This window comes from Rhinoderma darwinii, chromosome 1 (genome assembly GCF_050947455.1).
Source record: "Rhinoderma darwinii isolate aRhiDar2 chromosome 1, aRhiDar2.hap1, whole genome shotgun sequence".
In the NCBI taxonomy this organism is placed as follows: Eukaryota; Metazoa; Chordata; class Amphibia; order Anura; family Rhinodermatidae; genus Rhinoderma; species Rhinoderma darwinii.
In genome coordinates, this window is record NC_134687.1 from 307,919,087 (window position 1) to 307,944,438 (window position 25,352).

The window sequence follows — 25,352 nt, forward strand, 5'->3', positions numbered from 1 at the left end:
CAGGCCTTGTTCAGAAAGGTCTTTCTTTTTGCGTTTAAAAGCACATCAAAACAATGGGTGTTCTTGAAGTTCTATTGATGAGCCTTGGAGAAAAGTGCCAGAAAAAAAACCACTCCATATTGGGAGAGTGCAGTGTTTTGCTAAACTCCACTGACCTAAAAAGACAAAAAACACTATGAAAACACCACAAACAAAAAAGTTAAATGTAAAGTCTGAAAACGTCTACATACATAAACTTTGAACTAACCTCTGGTTGTATTTTGACCAGACACCCCCATCCCCTTAAAAAAAAAATATATATTGCCTTGCTGTGTGTGAAACTGGCCTTATCCCCTTAATGACCGGGCCATTTTGCACGTTAATGACCAAGGATTATTTTTTGTTTTTTCATGGTCGCATTCCAAGAGTCATAATTTTTTTTTTTATTCCGTCGACATCGCCGTATAAGGGCTTGTTTTTTGCGGGACGAGTTGTATTTTGTAATTGTACCATTTTTAGATGCTTATAATATATTGATTAACTTTTATTAACTTTATTTTAGGAGAGTATTGAAAATAAGCGGCTATTCCAGCATTGATTTTCACGTTATAAATTTACGCCGTTTACTATGCAGCGTAAATAACATGTTAACTTTATTCTATGGGTCGGCACGATTACGGGGATACCAAATATGTAGAGGTTTTATGTTTTTTTTCTACGTTTGCACAATAAAAAGCCTTTTAGAAAAAAATTACTTGTTTTTGCATCGCCGCATTCCAAGAGCCGTAACGTTTTTATTTTTCCGTCAATATGGCCGTATGTGGGCTTGATTTTTGCGGGCCAATGTGTAGTTTTCATTAGTACTATTTTGGGGTACATAGGACTTATAGATTAATTTTTTATGGGGGGAATGGGAGAAAGAGCGAATTTTTGCGTTTTTTGGACGCCGTTCATCCGGCGGTTTAATTAATGTGTTCATTTTATTGGTCAAGTTGTTATGATCGCGGGGATACCATATATGTGTGTGTGATTTTGTTTTGATACTTTTACTAAATAAAACCACTTTTTGGGCAAAAAAAAGTAGTTTTATTTGATTTTCACTAATTTTTTTTTAATTTTTTTTTCACAAACTTTATTTAACTGATTGACATATTTTTTTTTAAGTCACCAGGGGACTTCACTATGCGATCTGCTGATCGCATATATAATGCTTTGGTATACTTAGTATACCAAAGCATTATTGCCTGTCAGTGTAAAACTGACAGGCAATCTGTTAGGTCATGCCTCCGGCATCGCCTAACAGGCAGATGCTGAAGACAGACCTGGGGGTCTTTGTTAGACCCCCGGCTGTCATGGAAACCCGACGGCGACCCGCGATTTGTTTGCGGGGGCGCCGATGGGGTGACAGAGGGAGCTCCCTCCCTCTGTCAAACACATTAAATGCCGCTGTCACTATTGACAGCGGCATTTAATGGGTTAAACTGCCGGAATCGGAGCGCGCTTAGATTCCGGCAGTTGCAGCAGGAGCCAGGCTGTGTATAACAGCCGTGCTCCTGCCGCTGATCGCGTGGGTACAGTGACAGTACCCGCACGATTACAGGACGGATATATCCGTCCTCCTGCGCGAACTAGCAGCTGCTGAGGACGGATATATCCGTCCTTCGGCGTTAAGAGGTTAAACTTGCTCTCCCTTTTAGGATCCATTCCTGGCTTAGTATAGTTTGATGCAGTTTTTGATATGCTTCCTTTTTAGCCTGTTTATCTGTCCTTAAGGCCTTCTTCACATGAGCGTTGCGCACCTCGGACGTGAAAAACGATAGTTTTTCACGGCCGAGGTGCATCCGTGCTCGGCGCTGTGGGACGCGATGTCGCCCGTCCCCCATAGATGAGTATGGAGCGATGCGTGAAAAGATAGGATGTCCTATTTTCCCACGGACCCTTCACACGGTCCGTTGAAACGGCTGTGTGAACGGCCACATTGAATTACATAAGTCTGTGGGACGGCCGCCCCACGGACGTTTAACACGCTCGTGTAAATAAAGCCTAGGGCATAACCTACACAGTCGTAATAATATGGCCAATACTATATCTTTGTGCCCCTTTTTTTATTTTTTTATTTTTTTAAAGGCTTTATTTTATTAACCTTTCCAGAATACAAAAGTACAAGCAAAAAACATACTCACCAACCAAAGCTAGTTGGCAATAGCAATCACCATAGTATATAAGACATTCACATTGCAAAAGACAGCATTTGAGACAAGAAGTATCACAACAGGATATATAGAAATTGCAATTGAAGCAGGATCATAAGGTGACCATAATCATGGCCCAGAACCAACAAAACAAACACCCAGTCACACATGCACTCCACTCATCTCTCAGTGCTCCCTGGAAGAGCCAGTAAGAGAGAGATTAGATTGCAGTGTCCGAGGTTTCCAACCACCTAGCCCAGATCTTCCCAAATTTGTCAGGGCATCTCCTGTTAAGGTACAACTTTTGATACGTGGGGACATACTTATTTACTAATTGCAACCAGTGTTCAAGACTTGGACACACCGTGGCTTTCCACACCATAATCCTAACCTTCCTAGCACAAAACAAAGCAGAAAAATATTTTCTCATAATAATAGCCTTGTACACCTGAGGGGAGAGAACCCGAGGAAATTCAGTGCCTCTGACAGAATTTGTGAAGAAAAACTTGTTTAAAATCAATCTGTGAAAGGGAAAAAAAAGGTAGCATGCAGCGTCCTCTTCTGTATCGTGGACATTTTTTCCTCTAGAGTTAGGCTATGTTCACACGGAGTATTTTGCAGGAGGAATATCTGCCTCAAAATTCCGTTTGGAAGTTTGAGGCAGATTTTCCTCTCCATGCATGCTGATTTTCGCGGAGTTTTTCTGCGGCATTTTTCGCCCGCGGCCATTGAGCGCCGCGGGCATAAAACACCGTGAAATACGCTTTCTCTGCCTCCCATTGAAGTCAATGGGAGGTCAGAGGCGGCAACGCCCGAAGATAGGGCATGTCGCTTCTTTTTCCCGCGAGGCAGTTTTACTGCTTGCGGGAAAAAGACGCAGACGCCTCCCATTGAAATCAATGGGAGGCATTTTCGGGCTGTTTTTGACTAGTTTTGTGACGCGGTTTCCGCGTCAAAAAACTCGGCAAAATACTCCGTGGGAAGGCTGGGTTCACAAGAGTTTTTTGCAGGAGGAAAATCTGCCTCAAAATTCAGTTTGGAATTTTGAGCCAGATTTTCCTCTGCCCTCACGCCGATTTTCGCTGCGTTTTTCGTCCGCGACCATTGAGCGCCGCGGGCATAAAACACAGCGACATACGCTTTCTCTGCCTAGATAGCGCATGTCGCTACTTTTTCCCGCCAGCCGGTTTTTCCGCTCGTGGGAAAAAAACTCCTCCTCGCATTGAAATCAATGGGAGGCATTTTTGGCGCTTTTTCTGACTGTTTCCGCGTCAAACTAGTAAAAAAAAAACTGTGTGAACCCAGCCTTACTGTTTCTATTGGATAGTACAGTGCGTCACACAGTGGTGACTCTACCATACCTCCGCACACAGTGCCTTGGGCTCCTTAAAGGGACATTCCCATCTTAGACATTCATGCACAGGATATGCCAGATGCAGACCCCAGCTATGGGACCTGCACCTATATCAAGAACAGGATACGTCTGATCCCACCGTTTTGCCTGGTGTGGCGGCCATAAGCTGCTGATTTCAGACTGTGACTAGTGGAGAGGGGGGCCTGTTATATGGGAATTATGCTTGCTTGGCTGTTTCTGTAAGGCTGGGTTCACACGACCTATTTTCAGGCGTAAACGAGGCGTATTATGCCTCGAATTACGTCCGAAACTACGGCTCCAAAGCGCCGGCAAACATCTGCCCATTCATTTGAATGGGTTTTACCATGTACTGTGCCGACGGGTAAAAAAGACGCCCGCGTCAAAGAAGTGCATGTCACTTCTTGAGACGTAATTGGAGCTGTTTTCCATTGACTCCATGGAAAAACAGCTCCAATTACGTCCGTAATGGACGCTGCGAAAAACGCCTGCACATGCCATTACGTCTGAAATTCCGGAGCGGTTTTCTCATGAAAATCACTCCGTAATTTCAGCCGTATCGGACGCTGCCGTGTGAACATACCCTAACACTTATTGAACACAACGGAGAAAGCCACGTGCATGCACAGCCCCCTCTCCACTAGTTCCCACCTAGAATCTGCCTTACCGAATTGAAGCTTTGCCCCAGTTCACACCCATATAGGGATCCTTGCTACCTTCTGTGTTGGAAGTTCCTATAATTTCCACAATTTTCAATGGTGAGACCATGTATACACATCTAAAAAAAAAAAAAAACACCTTTTATAACCGATCAAACACAATATAGTGTTGTTTGTTTTTTATTTATTTTATTTCAGTTTAAACTTTGTGTCCAGTCTGCTTTTGGTATTACCAGTCTTTTCTTAGGGCCAAGCATTTAATTTTAATGAAAATGCTTAAGAAGTAGAGGTATGTGATGTTATTTAATGAAACCTGTCATTGGGTTTGACGACCCAAACCACTGTAACCTCAAGAGACATTTCAGAACATATCCAGAACATATCCATGGCTGCATGGGGGCCAAATGAATGCCCCTAGGTCAGCCATCTTTGTGCACCTATTAAAGAGGCTCTGTCACCAGATAATAAAATCCCTATCTCCTATTGACTGTTATCGGCGCAGCAATGTAGATAACAGCAGTGTTTTTTTTGTTTTAAAAAAAAAAGGATCATTTTTGCCCAAGTTATGAGCAATTTTAGATTTATGCAAATGAGTTTTTCAATCGAGAACTGGGCGTGTTTTCTCGTTTTACCAACTGGTGGGCGTGTTTTCTCATTTTACCAACTGGTGGGCGTGTTTTCTCGTTTTACCAACTGGTGGGCGTGTTTTCTCGTTTTTACCAACTGGGCGTTGTGAATAGAAGTGTATGACGCTGACCAATCAGCGTCATACACTTCCCATCGTTCCCACCCAGCTTCTTTCACTGCACAGACACACGCTGTGACGTCACTTCTTCCCACAGGTCCTTCACCATCATATTATCTATATTGCAGCGCCGATCCCATTCAATAGGAGATAAGGATTTAATAATCTGGTGACAGAGCCTCTTTAAAGGGAATGTGTTGCTTTTTTTTTTTTTTTAGTTAAACAATTAGTGTGTAGGTGATTAAACATTTGTTCTATTTTTTTTTTATTTTTTTCACGAGTCAGGAAATATTATAAATTAGATTCTAATTTATAATATTTCCCAGTGCTGGTCACTAGATGGAGCAATTCCCAAAATTGCAGCATCGCATGTGGTAAAGCAACCACATTGCTTTATGCTGCAAAATTGGAAAAAACTCACTCGCGCTAGTGAGCTCTCAGAATCCCCCCCTCCTTTATCCTGGCTAGTGCCGGGAGAAATGAGGGGATTGAACGGTCAAACCTCCTACACTGTGTGTCGCCATTTTTTGATCTAACACACAGTGTAGTAGGTTTACATACAGTAGTAAACACACACTGAAACACGAACATACATAGAAATAATTTACCTGCTCCTCCCGCCGCCGCTCCCTCCGGTCCGTCCGCTCCGTCTGCTGCCGCTGTTCCAAGTGCACAAGTCCGGAAGCCGCGACCGGAAGTAGTAATCTTGCTGTCCGGCCGCGACTTCCGGTCCACAGGAAAATGGCGCCGGGCGGCGCACAGTTCAACTTGGACTGTGTGGGAGCGGAGCATGCGCCGTTCCCACACAGACGCCGTACACCATAGTGGATGGAAGGGGCCCCGTTCGCATTCACTATGGGACTGTATGTGCCGTATTCCATATCTGTATGTGTCGTTAATCGACACATACAGAAATGGAAAAAAAAATGGCAGCCCCCATAGGGAAGAAAAAGTTAAAAAATAAAAAAAAGTAAAACACACACACACAAATATAAAAGTTTTTACTAAAATCAAACTGATGTAAAAAAAAATTTTTTGGTGACATTGTTCCTTTAAGCCCTGCCGGAGGCATTAGTATTGCAGTATATCGTGGAAGCGATCTAACGATCGCTGGTTAAAGTCCCCTAGGGGGACTAATAAAAAAAAAAAGGGTAAATGAGTTTTTTTTTTTTGTTTTTTTTTTTTTGTGTAAAAATAAATACATAAATAAATTAAAAGTTAAAAAAAATTTTTTTTTACCCCTAGAGCATAGTAAACAAAATAAATAAATAAACATAATTGGTATCGCCGCGTCCATAGAAGTCTGAACTATTACAATATATCATTATTTAACCCGCACGGTGAACGCCGTAAAAAAATTGTAAACGCCAGAATCTCTAGTTTTTTGGTCATCTAATCTCCCACGAAAAATGAAATAAAAAGTGATCAAACAGTCGCATGTACACCAAAATGATGGTATTAAAAACTACAGTTTATCCCACAAGAAATAAGCCCTCATACCACTTAATCGACGGAAAAATAAAAAAGTTATGGCTCTCGGAATTTGGTGAAACAAAATACATTTTCTTTTTTACACTTACTGCTTTTACATGTAAAAACCTAAAATATAGAAAAAACTATATATATATATATATATATATATATATATATACATACACATTTATTTGGTATAGCCATAATCGTATTGACCCACAGAATAAAGTTAACATGTTGTTTTAATTGCACAGTGAATTCTGTAAAAACGGCGCGCAAAAAAACATGGAGGAATCATTTTCTACCCCACAAATAAATTTTGTTCCTGTTTCCTAGTATGGCAAAATAAATTGTGCTACGTAAAACGACAACTCATCCCGCAAAAATCAAGCCCTCATAGTACTATATCGATGGAAAAATACGTTATGGCTTTTGGAAGGTGGGGAGGAAAAAACGAAAATTAAAATCTGAAAGTTGTTTACAACGGGAAGGGGTTAAATATCGGGCGCCAAATATAACTGCACCGATATCTAAATAACGGTGGGAGGTAAAAAAAAAAAAAAGTTAAGTGCCCCAGGGTTTGTGCAGCCCTCCCCATTATATGCTGCACTCAGCTGCACATGTATGGGGAGGTGAAAGGTTCTCTTTAAAAAAAAAAATGCATGTATTTATAGGCACCACTGGTAATTTTCAATTCTACATATTTGCTTAAACATCAAATTCTGATGTTGGAACCTGACAATTATACGAGTATATTTTATAAAACATTCCTTGTCCTGTGCTAATCGCTGATTCACTGATGTATAGAGATTTTTTAGATTTAATTATTTGTATTTTTTCCCAAGATGTTCTTTAGGCCTCATTCACACGACAGGGTTTCCCGTCCGGGTGCCGGCCGTTCATAAATCGGCCGGCACCCGGCTGCATTAGGAATAATAGACCCCTAATGGGGCTATTCACACGACAGATTTTTTTTTTTGACGGCCTGGAAAACCGGCCGTCAAAAAATAGGACATGCTCTATTTTCGGCCGGGTACCCGGCCGCCCGGCTCCCATAGAAGTCTATGGGGCCGGGTAATACACAGCCATCACCGGAATGTGTCCCGAGTTATGGCCGGGTTTTCCGTGGCTTGCGCTCTCTCTCTTCCTCCTCACAGCGTAGAGTGCATGTGAGGAGGAGGAGCCGATGCCATTCGGATGAATGGCTACGCTGTACACTGTGGCAGGGCCGGGGTGTACAGCAGGTGGAAGGGAGCGCTGCGCTCGCTCCCTTCCCCTGCTTGTTAAAAGCTCCCTGGCCCGGCGACACCTTCCATGGCGCCGCTAGCAACTGCTGCTGCTGCGGCTGCTACTACTGTAGCGACGCCACTATAGCAGAGCATGGAGGTATCTCCCCGCTCTATGTGCTAGCTCCATTTTTAGCTCCCTGAAGGAGCGGAATCCCCGTGTGTTCGGGGATTCCGCTCCTGGACAGAGCGCTTGATGTCTCTGTCCATATCTGGGCAGTGACATCAGGGGAAACTCCTGAAGCAGAATCCCTGAACACATGGGGATTCCCCTTCAGGAGTTGCCGCTGATGTCACTGTCCAGATCTGCCCGGCCCGGATGCAAAACTTTATGCAAACCGGCAGGGCAAAATGGCCGATTTTACCGGCCGACACTCGGGCTCGGGCGGGACCCAGTCGTGTGAATCCCGCCTAAGTAGCTGTATTGTTTATTATTCGGTACTCTGCCCCAGCTGCTGCAAAACATAAATAAAGCGAACGTAGACTTTCTTTGACTATATTCACATGTTATATCAATAAATTAGTAAATGGTACCCCAATTATAAATTCCAACAATATTCGGTGTTACCTTGAAGTTCTGTGACCTACATAGCTGCAACTGGCCTGCGACTTCTATGATTTACAAATAATATATTTGCCCTTCACTAGTAATGTGGGTGACACCGCAGGATCTTCACAGGAGCATAAAGATCCAATCATGTCATCAGCTGGCTGCGAAGCTATACCTATTTCTACTCTAGCATGTGTTTATAATAATCGTATATAGTGTCGTCATATTCCACAACACTTTACAATTCAGAGAAAACTAATTAAAACGAGGAATGAGGGCCCTGCTTGCAAGAGCTTACAATCTATAAGGAAATAGGAGGAGATACAGGAGGAGTGAGGACCCTGCTCACAAGAGCTTACAATCTATGAGGAAATAGGAGATACAAGAGTGAGGACCCTGCTCACAAGAGCTTACAATCTATGGGGAAATAGGAAGAGATACAAGAGTGAGGACCCTGCTCACAAGAGCTTACAATCTGAGGAAATAGGAAGAGAAACAAGAGGAGTGAGGACCCTGCTCACAAAAGCTTACAATCTATGAGGAAATAGGAGCAGATACAAGAGGAGTGAGGACCCTGCTCACAAGAGCTTACAATCTGAGGAAATAGAACGATATACAAGAGGAGTGAGGACCCTGCTCACGAGTTTACAATCTATGAGGAAATAGTAAGAGATACAAGAGGAGTGAGGACCCTGCTCACAAGAGCTTACAATCTATGAGGGAATAGGAGGAGATACAAGAGGAGTGAGGACCCTGCTCACAAGAGCTTACAATCTATGAGGAAATAGTAAGAGATACAAGAGGAGTGAGGACCCTGCTCACAAGAGCTTACAATCTGGTTGGATGTGGGTCCCTGTGTACTGTAACTGGGGAGTATAACTGTATTCTACCTGCTTGAGTAAATTGTAGGGTCCCTTTCCTTGGATGGAGTCTGCTGTAGGTTTTCTACATTAAAGCGGAGTTCACACATTTACAGATTTTGTGGATTTGCCGCGGATCATACCCAAGTAAAATGCAAAGGATAAAATCTGTGACCTCTGCAATGTGTAATTTCAGCCTTACATTCCCAGGTATAAATGCACAATTGGGAAAGTATTTTTGATCTCTACCTTTTCCTAAATGTATTTAATTTTTATTGGCAGGGGTCTACATGGACCGTCTACATAGACGGTAAAGGAGCGTGTTTTTTTTTTTTCTGCCATGCAGACAACTTGGGTCCAGATTATGTAGAACAGGCCAGGCCAGTTTTATAAATTACAGCAGATGTCACTTCCTTGTGGAAACGCCTTGTTGGATTATTAACCATTTTATTGCCAAGGGCAACGCAGATCTTAATGATCACAAGGACATAGATAAACTTGAAAGGCGGATTCCCCGTATTTCTCTGGTTCTCAATAGGAAAATCACTTATGTCTTCATTGCCTTATAAAATATAAGGTGTGCTTCTGGGTGTTGAAGTAGGAAGGATGTGCATTTTATATACGTGTGTCCAGTACACAAAATAAGTACATGTCTCTGTCCCCAGTGTTTCTGTATAGGCTTGTTCCGGTGGGTGGGAGCAGTGAGCCTGTCCCTGCAATCTGTGCTCTGCCCACATGGTTTCCCGGGCACACTTACTCACACTCCGGTTACATTAACGCGGTTGTTTCCTTTAATTTTTGACCCCGTCTCCCTCGCCCTGTTTGGGGTAGTGTGGATTAAAGGTCTGCATGCGCATGCGCGACAGGAGGCGGCTGGAGCCTCCATGTGTAAGAGGCGCATTATTTGGCAACGTGAGCAGAGGCCAGGACTACCGGGGATCCGTGTGTAGGAACCCGGCGAAAGAGGCCTCGGCCGGTCTGGCCCATTCTACCGCCCTGTTGACTCTGTAAGTCGGGTACAGGGGGAGTTGTAGGCGGGAAGTTTGTGATGGGTTTGGGCTCCGATTGAAAAGTTGTATTTTATTTAATGAGTCAGATGCTCCTCCCCACAGGTGGGGGAGGGGTGGTGAAGATTCATTATCCCCCAGTTATTCACAGAACCCCGATCCCTAAGTCATCTGTGTTCGCTTGTGCTTTTCTTCTTTTGTAATCGGTATGTCACTCGTTTTCTTGTGGGATCTTCGGTAAAGATCTAAGTATCTAGTGATTGCGTCTAGTTGTGAGTGTTGCTACTCTTCCGGTTATCCTATTATTACATGTCCTTAGATGGGGAGGGAGCACTGGTCAGCAGTCTCCCCGCATCCTCTTTAGAACTCTCCTACAGTAAAACGCGATCCGCACTTATTGTGCGACCCCCAAGTCCGGCGTTGGAAGGGTTAAAGGTGGTTGAATGATATTGCAGGATGCAGATGCATCTGAGGCGGTGGGGAATGTCCGAGGACTTGTACGCTTCATAATGTCTTGTCAGTCGCCGCAGTGTACGGTAACAGTGTGCACAGAAGTTTTCCTTGTAAATCCGATCGGCGGGTATTATTATTTTGGCTGTGGGCTGATGGAGTGGGGTGCTCCACCTCGGTACCCCTTTTCTTAGGTTTTATTACAGCGATCGGCCTAGTTAAAAGTGCATGGAAAGAGAGTGATGGGTCACAGGTTATCTGGGGTCTGAACCCATCTATCCATACACTGGTGGAGAGATTTCTTTCTGATAGGGGCTTTTGGTTGTTAGTGAATGGTATGGGTTAATTGTTTCAGTTCTCTCCCACTGTTCTTGAGGGGAGGGGGGGGGGCGGGCGCGTTGTAGCTCTTATAATAGGTGTATGGGTGTTGTACGTGGAGCCCAGCCCAGTGGAGGACAGGCCATCGTAATATCTTGCTGGATGCACATCTGTGCCTATTAACCCTGCTGACTGTCATAATAAGAGTCCCTCCTTCTCCTTTCCTTATTTCTGTCCTTCCTGCTGTGAAAGGTGCATGAGGCCCAAGGGTTGCAGGAACTTGCAACCTTTTGTGTTCCCGTCTTTCACCTTTTTGGATCTGTCCAGGTGTTAAACAAATCGGTATAATATTTATTTTATTTTTTTGTCCCTTTTTAAAGGGGTTGTACCAGAATCTACAATTGTCACCTTTCCACGGGATAGGTAGTGATTGACTGATTGGGGGCCCCACCAATGGGACCCTCAATGAAAGCCACACTAAACCAGTGTTCCTCCTCACTGCACCCCCCCTGCAGTGCGGAGGTCGAGCTATACTTGCCCGTTTTCGTCATTCCCATAGACCGTGAATGGAGTGGCAGCATGCATTCTCCACCGTCACTCCATTCAATACCTGCGGTTGAGAAGTGAGAAGGTACAGGGCTTTTGTGACCCCCCCCCCCCCCCTGTACTTGCGATTGCTGGTACCCCCAGCGATCAGGCAATTATTGCCTATTCTGTGGATAGGTGATTGCTTCTGGTACAACCCCTTTGAGACACAATGGTAGGAATATGAAGTTGGCTCCTAGCATGTCATACATTAACAAAGCAGTATAATTTATACATTTCTTAAACACCTGTACAGATGAAAAGGTGAGACGGTAACCCACAAAACGGTGCAAGCTTTGGTAGGCCCTTACAACTGAAAGGCGACACATGTCGTGCTGCCTGCATGTAATAGATGGTTGCTTTGCGGCCTGCAAGTTGCGCGACCGCGTCACTACAGTTGCAAGAAATCTAAAGCTGTTGGATTTCCTGCGACTGTCGTGTCATGGTAACTTGCGTGTCCCAAAGCTATCAGATTTACTCTAATTTCTAGAGATGCAGGCAGCTCAACACTGCAAGCTTTGGCAGTGTGACGTGTCGCCCTAGACTACTTAATGCTGCACAAACAAGCTACTAAATATTTACATTTTTACTAGGGTATCGCATGATTCACAAGTGCCCAGGAAAACACAAACCTAAAGATTTCACACAAACTTTTATATGTTCTGCACATACTGCTTGTTCTGAAGCTGTATCTATGCTATATCCTTTGCCAATATGACAAAATAAGCTTTGTAGATTTCAGTGCGTTAAATAAGTTTCCGGTTTGGCCCTTGAACAAGGCAACTGAATGTATTGCAAGCTAAACGAATGAAACTCTGAAGAATGTGCATTAACACTTACAACAGCATTTTCATGATTTCTGTTCATGATGAAAATGTCTCCTTGTGCAGAGCAAATACAGTACTAGAGTAATTTTTTTTTTTCTTTTTTTTTTTCTTTCCCTGACTGTTAAGGCCCCGTTTACACGTCCTGGATTTGACACTGACTTCTGCAGGCATTTTTCCAATGACCATCCACGTCCTATGTATGTGAATGGGGTTTCCGCAGCCCTGTTTACATTCTATGGAAAATTTCCATACAGGTTTTTGCTCGCACCACAGTAAAGAATAAATCTGAGATTAAGTAACATGCTGCTTGTTTTTGCGGGATGGTCGGCAGATTTCCACCTGCCGATTAGCCCCATTGAATGCGTGGTACCGAGCCTTGGGATATCTGTTGTGGATTCTGCAGTAGATACGTGTTGAATTTGTCCATATCGAATCCAACCAGTGGAAATATAGCCTTTAGACTCTACTCGTTTTAGATGGTCTACTCCTAATATCTACCAGACATCTCATGCTCTTGAAAGTTCTCACTACCTTTTTGGACTGTGGTTTTTGCTTCCTTCAGTTTTCTGTCCCTCTGCTAATTAAAGCAGATCTAAGAAGGCAAATGGCTGTAATCGGGCATAGCGGTAGGACTGCAGTTAGGCCCCATGCACACGACTGTAAAAAAACCTCCGTTTTTGCGTACCGCGATTGCGGTCCGCAAAAACGGAGCCATTCACTTTCATTGAACACTGACACCTTTCCGTAGCACTACGGGAGGGTGTCCGTGCCGTGGAAATGTTCCGGGAATTATGGAACGTGTCCGTTCTTTCGCATTTTGCGGGCCGTGCTCCCATACTTTGTATGGGAGCACGGCCCGAAAATGCGGCTGTCAGTCAGCGGCTGGCCGTGCCCGCAATCGCTGGCCGTGATTGCGGGCACGGTCGTGTGCATGGGGCCGAACTAAGGAGATGCTGAGGTGTACAGTAGTCTGAAATCCGCTTCCTGTATCAGCACAGATTGTCTTTTTCTTGGTCCATCCTCCTGTTTTACACTGCAGCTTTACCTGATCACATCACCAGTAAGCTATTGCATGCAGAGAAGTTCTCTTTCAACAAACAGAATGATCATGAAGTTTAACCCCTTCCCTCTTTGGCTACTTTTGACCTTCCTGACAGAGCCTCATTTTTCAAATCTGACATGTTTCATTTTATGTGGTAATAACTCCGGAATGCTTTCACCTATCCAAGCGATTCTGAGACTTTCTCGTGATACATTGGACTTTATTACAGGCAAAATTTGCTCGATTTCAGTATTTAATTGTGAAAAACAAACTTTTGCGAAAAATTGCAAAAGTAAGCATTTTTCTATATTTAAATGTATCTGCTTGTAAGACAGATAGTAATACAACACAAAATTGTTGCCAATTAACGTCCCCCATATGTCTACATTAGATTGGCATAGCTTTTCTTAACATCCTTTTATTTTTCTAGGACATTTAAAGGGTTAAGAAACTTTATAGTTTTAAGCCTTGAGACGTTTCACAGGAATTAAAGCAAAGCAGAGGTGAAATGTACAAATTTCTTTTTTTTTTTGTTGCAGAAATTCATATTTAATCAATTTATTTTTTTTTTGTGTAAAAAACTTTTACCAGAGAAACACAACTCAATATTTATTGCTCAGGTTCTGCAGATTTAGGAAACATCCCACATGTGGCCCTAGTTTGCTAATGGACTGAAGCATCGGCCTCAGAAGCAAAGGAGCAACTAGTGGATATTGGGGCCTTCTTTTTATTAGAATATATTTTGGGCACAATGTCCGGTTTGAAGGGCCCTTGCGGTGCCAAAACCGTGGCAATCCCCCAAAAGTGACCCCATTTGGGAAACGACACCCCTCAAGGAAATTATCCTGAGGTATAGTGAGTATTTTGACCCCACAGGTCTATTGCAGAAATTATTGGAAATGGGCTGTGAAAAGTAAATATTTTCTTTAAATAAAAAAAAAATGTTGGTTTAGCTAGTTTTTTCTCATGAGGACTAAAGAAGTGCCACAAAATTTGTAAAGCAATGTCTCCCGAGTAAAACAATACCCCACATTTGGTCACAAACAGCTGTTTGGACACACAGCAGGGCTTAGAAAAGAGCGCCATTTGGCTTTTGGAGCTCAAATTTAGCAGGAATGGTTTGCGGAGGCCATGTCTCGTTTGCTAAGCCCCTGGGGGGACATAACCGTGGAAATCCCCCAAAAGTGACCATTTTGAAACTACACCCCTTGAGGAATTCATCTAGTGCTATAGTGAGCATTTTTACCTCACAGGTGTTTCATAGAATTTTATTCGAATTGGGCAGTGAAAATAAAAATCATCCCTTTTCTTTAAGACTACGTAGATTTAGGTTTAAAGTTTTTAATTTTCGCAACAAATAAAGGAAAAAAAGAACCCCAACATTTGTAAAGCGATTTCTCCTGAGTACGGCAATACCCCATATGTGGTCATAAACATTTGTTTGGGCACACAGTAGGGCTCAGAAGGGAAGGTGCGGCATTTGGCTTTTGGAGTGTAGATTTTGCTGGATTGGTTTCTGGTTGCTATGTAGCATTTGCAAAGCCCCTGTGGGAACAAAACCGTAGAAACTCCCCAGAAGTGACCCCATTTTGGAAACTACATCCATCAAGGCATTTATTAAGGGGTGTAGTGAGCATTTTCACCCCACAGGTCTCTTCCATAAATGATTGCGCTGCGGATGGTGCAAAGAAAAAATTAAAATGTCTCCCTAGATATGCCATTTCAGTGGCAAATATGTTGTGCGCAGCTTGTGCCACTGGAGACACACCCCAAAAATTGTAAAAAGGGTTCTCCCGGAAATTATCCTGTTTTTTGGGAGGCCAGGTGATCAAAACTGCAATTCTGGCATAGTTTTTTAGTTGTATTTTTATACCACTGTCACCATGCGTTGGTCAAAAAGTAAAACGCCCAGTTGTCCATTAAGAAACTCATTAGCATAAAGCTAAAATAGGTAATATCTCTGTCAAAAATTATAGTTTTTTCTAAATAAAAAAACCACTGCTGCAATCTACATTACAGTGCCGATCATATTATGTACAATATAGGCCACTTATAATGTGGTGACAGAGCCTCTTTAAGGGCACGGCCGTGTGCATGAGGCCCAAGGCCGGGTTGCCACGGGTCGGATGTGCTGCGTAAAACTGTGCAGCGTATCCGACCTGGTACCTGCAACACCTGTCCAAAAAAAATAAATCAGTTTTTCGGAATGAATTTCCGCTGCGGAAAGCAGTGCTTGAAAAAAGTCTATGCTTGCCCCCTCAGCTCTGCGTGTAGTCCGGCCTCCTGATGACATTTCATCCATTGTGACCGGCAGCAGCAGTCACATGGGATGAAAAAATCTTCCCAGGAGGAAGGAGAGCGTTCTGGGTAAATATGATTTATTTCTTTTTTTTCCGGAGTTGCGAATTTTGCAGCGTAAACGCTGCAATTACGCCTCAAAAGTAGCAGCACTTGGCTTTCTGTTGTGGATTTTGCATCCCCATTGAATTAAATGAGGAAATCCCGCAACAGAAAATCAAGAAATGCAGCATAAATGGACATGCTGGGGAATTAAATTCTGCAACGCAGGTTAATTTATTAACATTTACTCTGCGGTTTTTTTCTGCAGCGTGGGCATGACTTTCTAAATCTCATCCACTTTGCTGCTACTGTAAATGCAGCGGAATATCCACACAATTGTGCAAGGTTCACGCTGCGTGGGAACCTGTTCCTTAACTGGTTGCTGACACAGGACGAGAATACTCTTCCTGAGCAGCGGGTACTTGGCGCATCAGGATGAGTATTCTTGTCCTGTGTGACAGCTAGTGTCTGCGCGCCACGATGAGCGGGGCAACTGCTGTAATACACAGCCACAGCCCCACTCTAACGACAGAAGAGAAACCTCTTCTCTCCGCCGGTAACACCTTGAATGCCGCGATCAAAGCTGATCACCGCATTCAAAGCTTTAGTGAGAAGGGGGGGGAGGGGTCTTTTCTTTGGTCACGCTGCAGGAAACCCCTGTGACTTATCGACGGCCACACCTGGTATGGACAGACAGTCCAGGGTCCATTGAAGGGCCCCATATTTCCTAGTGTATAGGTTCAGATCGCACCAGATACTGGGTGGAAGTGGTTTTGCACGGATAGGGGCCCAACCCAAATGAGTATAAAAGAAAATATCCGGCACACCAATTTGAAAAAAAAGGTAATTTCTTTAATTTTTGTTTTTAATGCCAGTGGCAGAGTGCAATGTTTCGGTCAATACGACCTTCAGGCAATGAGCTGTGCTGGGAATACTGCATAGACGAGCGCTTGTTGTGTTAATAGCGCCTTTACAAAGCGGCAAGCCGCTATTAACACAACAAGCGCTCGTCTATGCAGTATTCCCAGCACGGCTCATTGCCTGAAGGTCGTATTGACCGAAACGTTACACCCTGCCACTGGCATTAAAAACAAAAATAAAGAAATTACCTTTTTTTTCAAATTGGTGTGCCGGATACTTTCTTTTATACTGACCATATTTCCTGTTAGGGCATATTTAGGTATACCCTAACTGCCGCCTGTGTACAATCGGTACACTGGCTAATGAACTGGCATATAGATATATGCCAGTACGTTAAAGTTCAGAAATGAAAAATTCCTCTATGGGATTAAAAAAAAAATACATCAATAAAAAATAAAAAAAAAGTTAAATAAAAAAACAAATCGTAAAAAAAAAAAACCACAAATACATAAATTGTACAATAAATGTTTAACGTTAGTTATGGTCTATGGTATAAAGAAACTGCAGCGGAACTGCTTTATTTTTTTCATTTTTGCCCAAATAAAAATTTAAGTTAAGTAATTACGTAAATGTACCAAAAAATGGTACCTACATAAAGTACAATTCGTCCCGCAAATGAGTCTCCTACAGCTACGTCGGACAAAAAAAATGAACGTTATGAGCGCCGGGATGCAAAGAGGGAAATGTAAAAAAAAATTGTTCGGCCCTCAAGGACAAAATTGGTCCGGTCCTTAACCCCTTCCCGACATCCGCCGTATATATGCGGCGCATGCTGGGTGGTGGAGTACGGAGCGAGATCACAGGCTGAGGCTGCTCCTTAGAGCGAGTGTGTCGGCTGTGTGTTACAGCCGTCACTTTCGGGTAATGAGCGCGATCCTGCTTGTTTAACCCGTTAAATGCCACGATCTGACTAAAAACGAGGGCAACCCCCGGTATCGTTCCAACGCCCCCCCCCCCACGGCGAGATCTGAGGGTGCCGTTGGTTGGCATGGCAACCTGTGGGCCTGATGAAGGCCCCCAGGTCCGCCATCTTTCTACTCCTAATGAAGCGCTGCCTCCGGCAGGGCTTCATGGGGGACTGTCAGGCTGGGTTCACATGACCATGTTGCGTCTGTAATGTACGGAACGTATTTTGGCCGGAAGACCCGGACCGAACACAGTGCAGGGGGCCGGGCTCCTAACATCATAGTTATGTACGACGCTAGGAGTCCCTGCCTCTGCGTGGAACTACTGTCCCGTACTGTAATCATGATTACAGTACGGGACAGTTGTCCTGCAGCGAGGCACGGACTCCTAGCGTCGTGCATAACTATGATGCTAGGAGCCCGGCTCCCTGCACTGTGTTCGGTCCGGGTCTTCCGGCCGAAATACGTTCCGTACATTACGGACATAACATGGTCGTGTGAACCCAGCCTTACAATCACGATGGACTGCAATATATTAGTATTGCAGTCTATCGTGCAAGCGATCTAACGATCGCTGGTTAAAGTCCCCTAGGGGGACAAGTAAACATAAAACAGAGGTTTTTTTTTTTGTTTTTTTTAAAATAAACACCCCTTTTCCCTCATACAATGTAAATTCAAATAATAAAAAGCTAATATAACTGGTATTGACACGTCCGTAAAAGTCTGAACTATTACAATATATCATTATTTAGTCCGCACGGTGACCAAAAAAACAGCAATTCTGATATTTTTTTATTTTGGTCACTTCATCGCCAACAAAAAATGAAATAGTAACCAAAAATTCCCATGTACCCCAAAATAGTACCAATATAAACTACAGCTCACCCTGCAAAAAATAAGCCCTCCTATTGCTAAATCGACAGAAAAATTAAAAAGTTATGGCTCTCCCTATATGGTGACAAAACTCAAATTTTATTTTTAACAATCCGTTTTTTTTCTTGTAAAAGTACTAAAACATAAAGAAAACTATATACATTTGGTATCGTTGTAATAGTGTTGACCTGCAGAATAAGGGTATGTGCACACGCTGGCTTCCTTTTACGTCTGAAAAGACACTGTTTTCAGGAGAAAACGGCTGCGTCGTTTCAGACTTAAAAGCTGCTCCTCGCATTATGCGAGGCGTCTTAGGCGCCCGTAAACTTGAGCTGTTCTTCATTGACTTCAATGAAAAACGGCTCAAATTACGTTTCAAAGAAGTGTCCTGCACTTCTTTGACGAGGCAGTCATTTTACGCGTCGTCGTTTGACAGCTGTTAAACGACGACACGTAAATGACAGGTTGTCGGCAAACCAATTCAAATGAATGGGCAGATGTTTGCCGACATATTGTAGCCGTATTTTCAGGCGTAAATTGAGGCATAATACGCCTTGTTTACGCCTGAAAATAGGTCGTGTGAACCCAGCCTAAAGTTAACATGCAGTTTTTACCGCACGGTGAATGCTGTAAAAACAAAACCACCCAAAAGATTTTGGAATCAGTTTTTTTTATTTTTTTTCGATTTCACCCACATTATTTTCTTTCTCGTTTCCCACTACATTATATGGTACAAAAAGTGGTGCTGTCAAAATCTCCAACTCGTCTCGCAAAAAACAAGACCTCATACGGCAATATTGATGGAAAAATAAAAAAATGATGGTATTTGTAAGTTGAGGAAAAAACAAAAGTGATAATCCGAAAAATGGCTGCGGCGGGAAAGGGTTAAGAGGTTAATGTCCAATGGAGCCAAGGCTCTGTACACAGTACCTTTTGGACCTAAGTGTAGCATGTAGGGCTCCATTAGCCAGACGAAGGCTCCCATTTGGCCTCCATCAGGTTGTTATACCTGGCCAGTATGCCTGTTTTTTTTTTTTCCAGGATTTAATGGCATAGTAGACTACCTTTACAGTCCTGAAAGATCCCACAAAAACTCTAGTTGTGGTTTCATGTCAAATACCCTTTTTTATTTAGTACTCACATGGGCAAATTAAATTGCAAGTGTATTTTGGAGCGCAATGCGCCTAGTAACTGCTCCCATTGAGTTGAATGGGAAATACACTGTTTAGTTCAGACAAGGCGCTGAATTCACACATGGTTTCAGAAGGCTTTTTTTTTTTCTGCCTCAAACGTGCCCTGTGACTATACACTTAGTCTGGGTTCCCACATAGCCTAAACGCTAGGGAATTTTTTGTGGAAATTCTGCAGAAATTTCAGTAGCAGCAAAGTGGATGAGTTTTAGATCATGTCATGCCCAAGCTGTTGAAAAAAAACCCCATTAGTCGCACAGAATATGTCCTGCAGTGCCGCTTACAATTTTGCAGCATGTAAATTTTGCACAGATAATGCGTCTTTGTCCCATAGGCTTCAATGGGGGCATACATTTTGCAATAGATTAGGTTTGTTGCGGTTTTTGTAGCTGTATCGCAGTAAAAACCGATAGAAATTCTCCATTTGCACGTATACTTTGCTATAATCAACGTTCAACAGTTTTTCCACAGCAATATGCCCATCAAAACAGCAGTTTGCAGTGGATTTCTGATTATTTTTTTTTAAGATCCTGCTGAAGATTTTCTTTTGCAGAATTTCTCTGGCGTATCCGTTGTGTGGGGAACACCCTTACTGCTGGGTCCCCCACGGATTACAGCTGATCGCACAGGAAACGCATTGTGATCAATTTATCGTCAAACCCTTAAAACAAAAAGGTATTGTCTAGCATGTACAACTCCTTTAATTGGTGAAAGCAATCTATTTTCGTCTATAACTTAGGCCTTATTCACACGAGCGTATTTTACATCCGTATTACGCGCGTTAAAACAGCGGACGTCACACGGACATATGCAATTCAATGTGGTCGTTCAGACATTGTGTTTTTCACGCAGCGTGTCCGCTGTTTTTTTTTGGGGGGTGGGTATTTTGTGCATTAATTTTTATTGTATTTTGGTCTGTCCTGCAAAGGTCAGAAATGACCTTTGGGGGACTATATATATTATAATTTTTTCTTTCTTTTACACCATGTTTTTCCACTGCACTGGAGCTCCAGTTAGAGTGGCAATCCACCCACTTATAGTGACTATTGTCACTAATAGGGCTGTACTGGGTCTAGTAAGACCCAGCAGCAGTCTGTCACGAACGGCACCTGGCGTTCATGTGACCAGTCACGTGATCACTGGGACCAATAGAGACAGCGGCGCTGCCTCTATTCATATACACTAAGCTCATTGATCGCTGTGTAGAAGAGATCAGAGAAGATAGAAGCAGTGAAAGCTGTTTCTGTCTTCTCCTTAGGGTCCCCGCCAGTCAGACTTCTGGAGACCCAACATTCAGCTGCCTACTTACTCGGGCAGCAAGCTAAAACCTGCGCTGTAAATAGTCTATGGCGCAGGTTTTAAGGAGCCTGACCGCTGGCCGTAAATACACAGCCAGCGGTCGGAAACTGGTTAAAGATTGAAATCTAGGTCTAAATACTAGGATGTTATCACGCACTGTCCCTAGTGGCGCTCAGTCAAATTTTTTTTTTTTTACGTATTTAAGGGGGGGGGGGGGCGCGAGGAAACATGCACAAATACAAGGTGAACATACAGACTCCATGCACACGTTGGCATATTCAAGAGTGTGTTTGTGGTAGTTGTGAGAGATAACTTTCAGATAGACAAGAGCTGGCATTAGGTTAATTTTTGATTTGTGTGTTGGTGTTACTGGACCCCAGCATGTGGTTTGGTGACTGATTTGTAAGGCTACATTCACATGAGCAGGACACGTTTACACGCATAAATCTGTCAGTTTGCTTTGCGTTATTCTGTCAGTGTGCTTTTCGAGAGGCATGCCTTTTTCATGCACTCGTAAAGCACTTTTTTTTATTTTTCTTCAATGGAAACTATGCACAAATTACGCACAGCACACATATGTGCATCCATGTGCTGTGCGTGGTTTTCACGTACCCATTGACTTCAGTAGGTGTGTGAAAACACACCAATATAGGACATGCAGTGAGTTTCACGCTACGGACTCTGTGTGAAAACTCACGCATGTGTGAATAGCCCCATTGAAATTGTGTCCTGTGCATTGCTTCAACGCACAGCACAAGGACGAGGTTCATGTGAATAAGCCCTAATAGTCTTGCTGTAAGGCCGGATTCACACGAGTATATTTGGTCCGTGATATACATATGGTAAGGCCCCATCCACACGACCGTGCCTGCAATTGCGGGCACGGCCGGCCGCCGACTGACACCCGCATTTTCGGGCCGTGCTCCCACAAAAAGTATAGGAGCACAGCCCGTAAAATACGAGAAATCGGACATGCTCCATAATTCCTGGCACGGTTCTACAGCACGGACACCCATCCGTAGCGCTACGGAAAGGTGTCCACATTCAATGAACGTGAATGGGTCCATTTTTGCGGCCCGCAATTGCGGTCAGCAAAAATGGAGGTTTTTTATGGTCGTGTGCATGGGGCCTTTGTCAGCAGTATTTCTTGGACCGAACACACTTCAGGGAGCCGGGCTTATAGCATCATAGTTATCTATGACGCTAGGTGTCCCTGCCTCGCAGTGGGAAAACTGTCCCGTACTGAAAACATGATTATATAACTGATGCTAGGAGCCTGGCTCCCTGAAGTGTGTTCGGTCTGCGATATACTGCCGACATACCGTCCGTATATCACGGACCGAGCATGCTCGTGTGAATCCGGCCTAACATTACAGCATGCCGTACACCTGAGATGGCTGTCTTCTTTCTCTTACCTCTCCAATAAACATGTACGCTCAGGTCAGCCAAGCATTTATATATACTTAAATAAGAAGAGAGATAATGTTTATTTCCTGAGGAACATCCAACATGCAATCCCTCTTTCTCAGAACGGCAGATGTTTGGTTATCTGCCCCTCAAGATGCAATTGAGGGTCAGCTCATCCGGCCAAAATCATCGAGATTAGCCAACATTTAAGCCTCAAGCACACGACTGTAGCCATGTGCACGGCTGTGATTTTCGGGTCGGACGGTTGCAGAGTGTTACCCGTGGGCCGCCCGCAAATCTCTGGCCATCCACATGGCTATGTGCATTAATTTCCAAGAGCCTGGACCGCAGAACACGGCCATAATAATAAATGTCCGTTCTTTCTGCGGTCCAGGCTCCTGGGCCATGCACTGACTGTGGAAACCGCGGTCGTGTGCATGGGGCCCACAATTCTCCCGTGGATTTTCGGGGGAATTACGGCCGCAAAAGCACGTTCGTGTGCATGAGGCCTTAAATGTGCGTAATCAGCTTGCTTTTTTTTTTTTTGCTCAAGTAAGGAACATGAAGTTGAAGTGTTAAATATAATGAGATCACCATTCTGTGCTCTAGCTTTCAAGGTGTGGGTGATGTGAAAAAGTAATACTTTATGGAACAAGTGGTGTAGTCATGGGATGCTCTCCAAGCACAACCAGGACAAGGAGTAGGTGCATTATTTTGCATGTTTTAACCAAAATACTGAAGAGATGGAGTAAAATAAGCAGAGCTGAGACTGTACCAGGCATTATTTCTAAATATTGTGACATCTCATGACTATGTTAAATTTGACCTGGTCTAATAAGTAGTTTTCTTCTTTTATAGAGGTTGTCATTTCACTTAGGTCAAGTTTACACAGTGTTCCAAATTATTATGCACATTGGATTTAAGTGTCATAAACATTTAATTATTAGTTTTTCAATTAAACTCATGGATGGTATTGTGTCTTAGGGCTCTTTGGATCATTGTAATCAATCTCAGACACCTGTGATAATTAGTTTGCCAGGTGTGCCCAATCAAAGGAAAACTACTTAAAGAGGCTCTGTCACCAGATTTTGCAACCCCTATCTGCTATTGCAGCAGATCGGCGCTGCAATGTAGATTACAGAAACTTTTTTATTTTAAAAAAACGAGCATTTTTGGCCAAGTTATGACCATTTTTGTAGTTATGCAAATGAGGCTTGCAAAAGTCCAAGTGGGTGTGTTTAAAAGTAAAAGTCCAAGTGGGCGTGTATTATGTGCGTACATCGGGGCGTTTTTAATACTTTCACTAGCTGGGCGCTCTGATGAGAAGTATCATCCACTTCTCTTCAGAACGCCCAGCTTGTGACAGTGCAGATCTGTGACGTCACTCACAGGTCCTGCATCGTGACGGCCACATCGGCACCAGAGGCTACAGTTGATTCTGCAGCAGCATCAGCGTTTGCAGGTAAGTTGATCTTACCTGCAAACGCTGATGCTGCTGCAGAATCAACTGTAGCCTCTGCTGCCGATGTGGCCGTCACGATGCAGGACCTGTGAGTGACGTCACAGATCTGCACTGTCAGAAGCTGGGCGTTCTGAAGAGAAGAGGATGTTACTTCTCTTCACAGCGCCCAGCTAGTAAAAGTATTAAAAACGCCCCGATGTACGCACCTAATACACGCCCACTTGGACTTTTACTTTTAAACACACCCACTTGGACTTTTGCAAGCCTCATTTGCATAATTACAAAAATGGTCATAACTTGGCCAAAAATGCTCGTTTTTTAAAAATAAAAACGTTACTGTAATCTACATTGCAGCGCCTATCTGCTGCAATAGCAGATAGGGGTTGCAAAATCTGGTGACAGAGCCTCTTTAAGAAGGACGTTCCACATTATTAAGCAGGCCACAGGTTTCAAGCAATATGGGAAAGAAAAAGGATCTCTCTGCTGCCGAAAAGCGTGAAATAGTGCAATACCTTGGACAAGGTATGAAAACATTGGATAATTCAAGAAAACTTGAGGCTCTCACCAGATTTTGCAACCCCTATCTCCTATTGCAGCAGATCGGTGCTGCAATGTAGATAAGAGTAACATTTTTTGTTTTTTTTTTTAAAACGAGCATTTTTGGCCAAGTTATGACCATTTTTATATTTATGCAAATGAGGCTTTCTAACGTACAACTGGGCGTGTTTAAAGTTATGTACAAGTGGGCGTGTATTGTGTATGTACATCTGGGCGTTTTTACGTCTTTTACTAGCTGGGCGTTGTGAATAGAAGTGTATGATGCTGACGAATCCGCATCATCCACTTCTCTTCGTTACCACCCAGCTTCTGGCAGTGCACAGACACACAGCGTGTTCTCGAGAGATCACGCTGTGACGTCACTCACTTCCTGCCCCAGGTCCTGCATCGTGTCGGACGAGCGAGGACACATCGGCACCAGAGGCTACAGTTGATTCAGCAGCAGCATCAGCGTTTGCAGGCAAGTAGCTACATCGACTTCCTTGCAAACGCCGATGCTGCTGCAGAATCAAGTGTAGCCTCTGGTGCCGATGTGTCCTCGCTCGTCCGACACGATGCAGGACCTGGGGAAGTGACGTCACAGCGTGATCTCTCGAGAACACGCTGTGTGTCTGCACTGCCAGAAGCTGGGTGTTAACGAAGAGAAGTGGATGATACTGATTCGTCAGCATCATACATTTCTAGTCACAACGCCCAGCTGTACATACACAATACACGCCCACTTGTACATAACTTTAAACACGCCCAGTTGTACTTTAGAAAGCCTCATTTGCATAAATATAAAAATGGTCATAACTTGGCCAAAAATGCTCGTTTTTAAAAAAACAAAACGTTACTCTTATCTACATTGCAGCGCCGATCTGCTGCAATAGGAGATAGGGGTTGCAAAATCTGGTGACAGAGCCTCTTTAAGCGTGATCATCGTACTGTGAAAAGATTTGTGGCTGATTCAGAGCACAGACGGGTTCGTTCAGATAAAGGCATAATGAGGAAGGTTTCTGCCAGACAAATTAATAGGATTAGGAGAGCAGCTGCTAAAATGCCATTGCAAA

The 25,352-nt window shown here is 43.5% G+C and overlaps 1 protein-coding gene across 7 annotated transcripts in view; it reads left to right on the plus strand.

Annotated features, from left to right (window-relative positions):
* GATAD2A (GATA zinc finger domain containing 2A) overlaps nt 1-25,352 on the plus strand; it is a 118,331-nt gene that overhangs the window by 6,335 nt on the left and 86,644 nt on the right. Inside the window, exon 1 of one of the 7 annotated variants that reach the window (XM_075825501.1) lies at nt 9,872-10,123. The exons of the other annotated variants lie outside the window; for them this stretch is intronic. The gene's annotated coding sequence lies outside the window, so the exon portion shown is untranslated. Of the gene's footprint in view, nt 1-9,871; nt 10,124-25,352 lie in introns of those variants that run through there. 7 annotated transcript variants of the gene reach the window in all.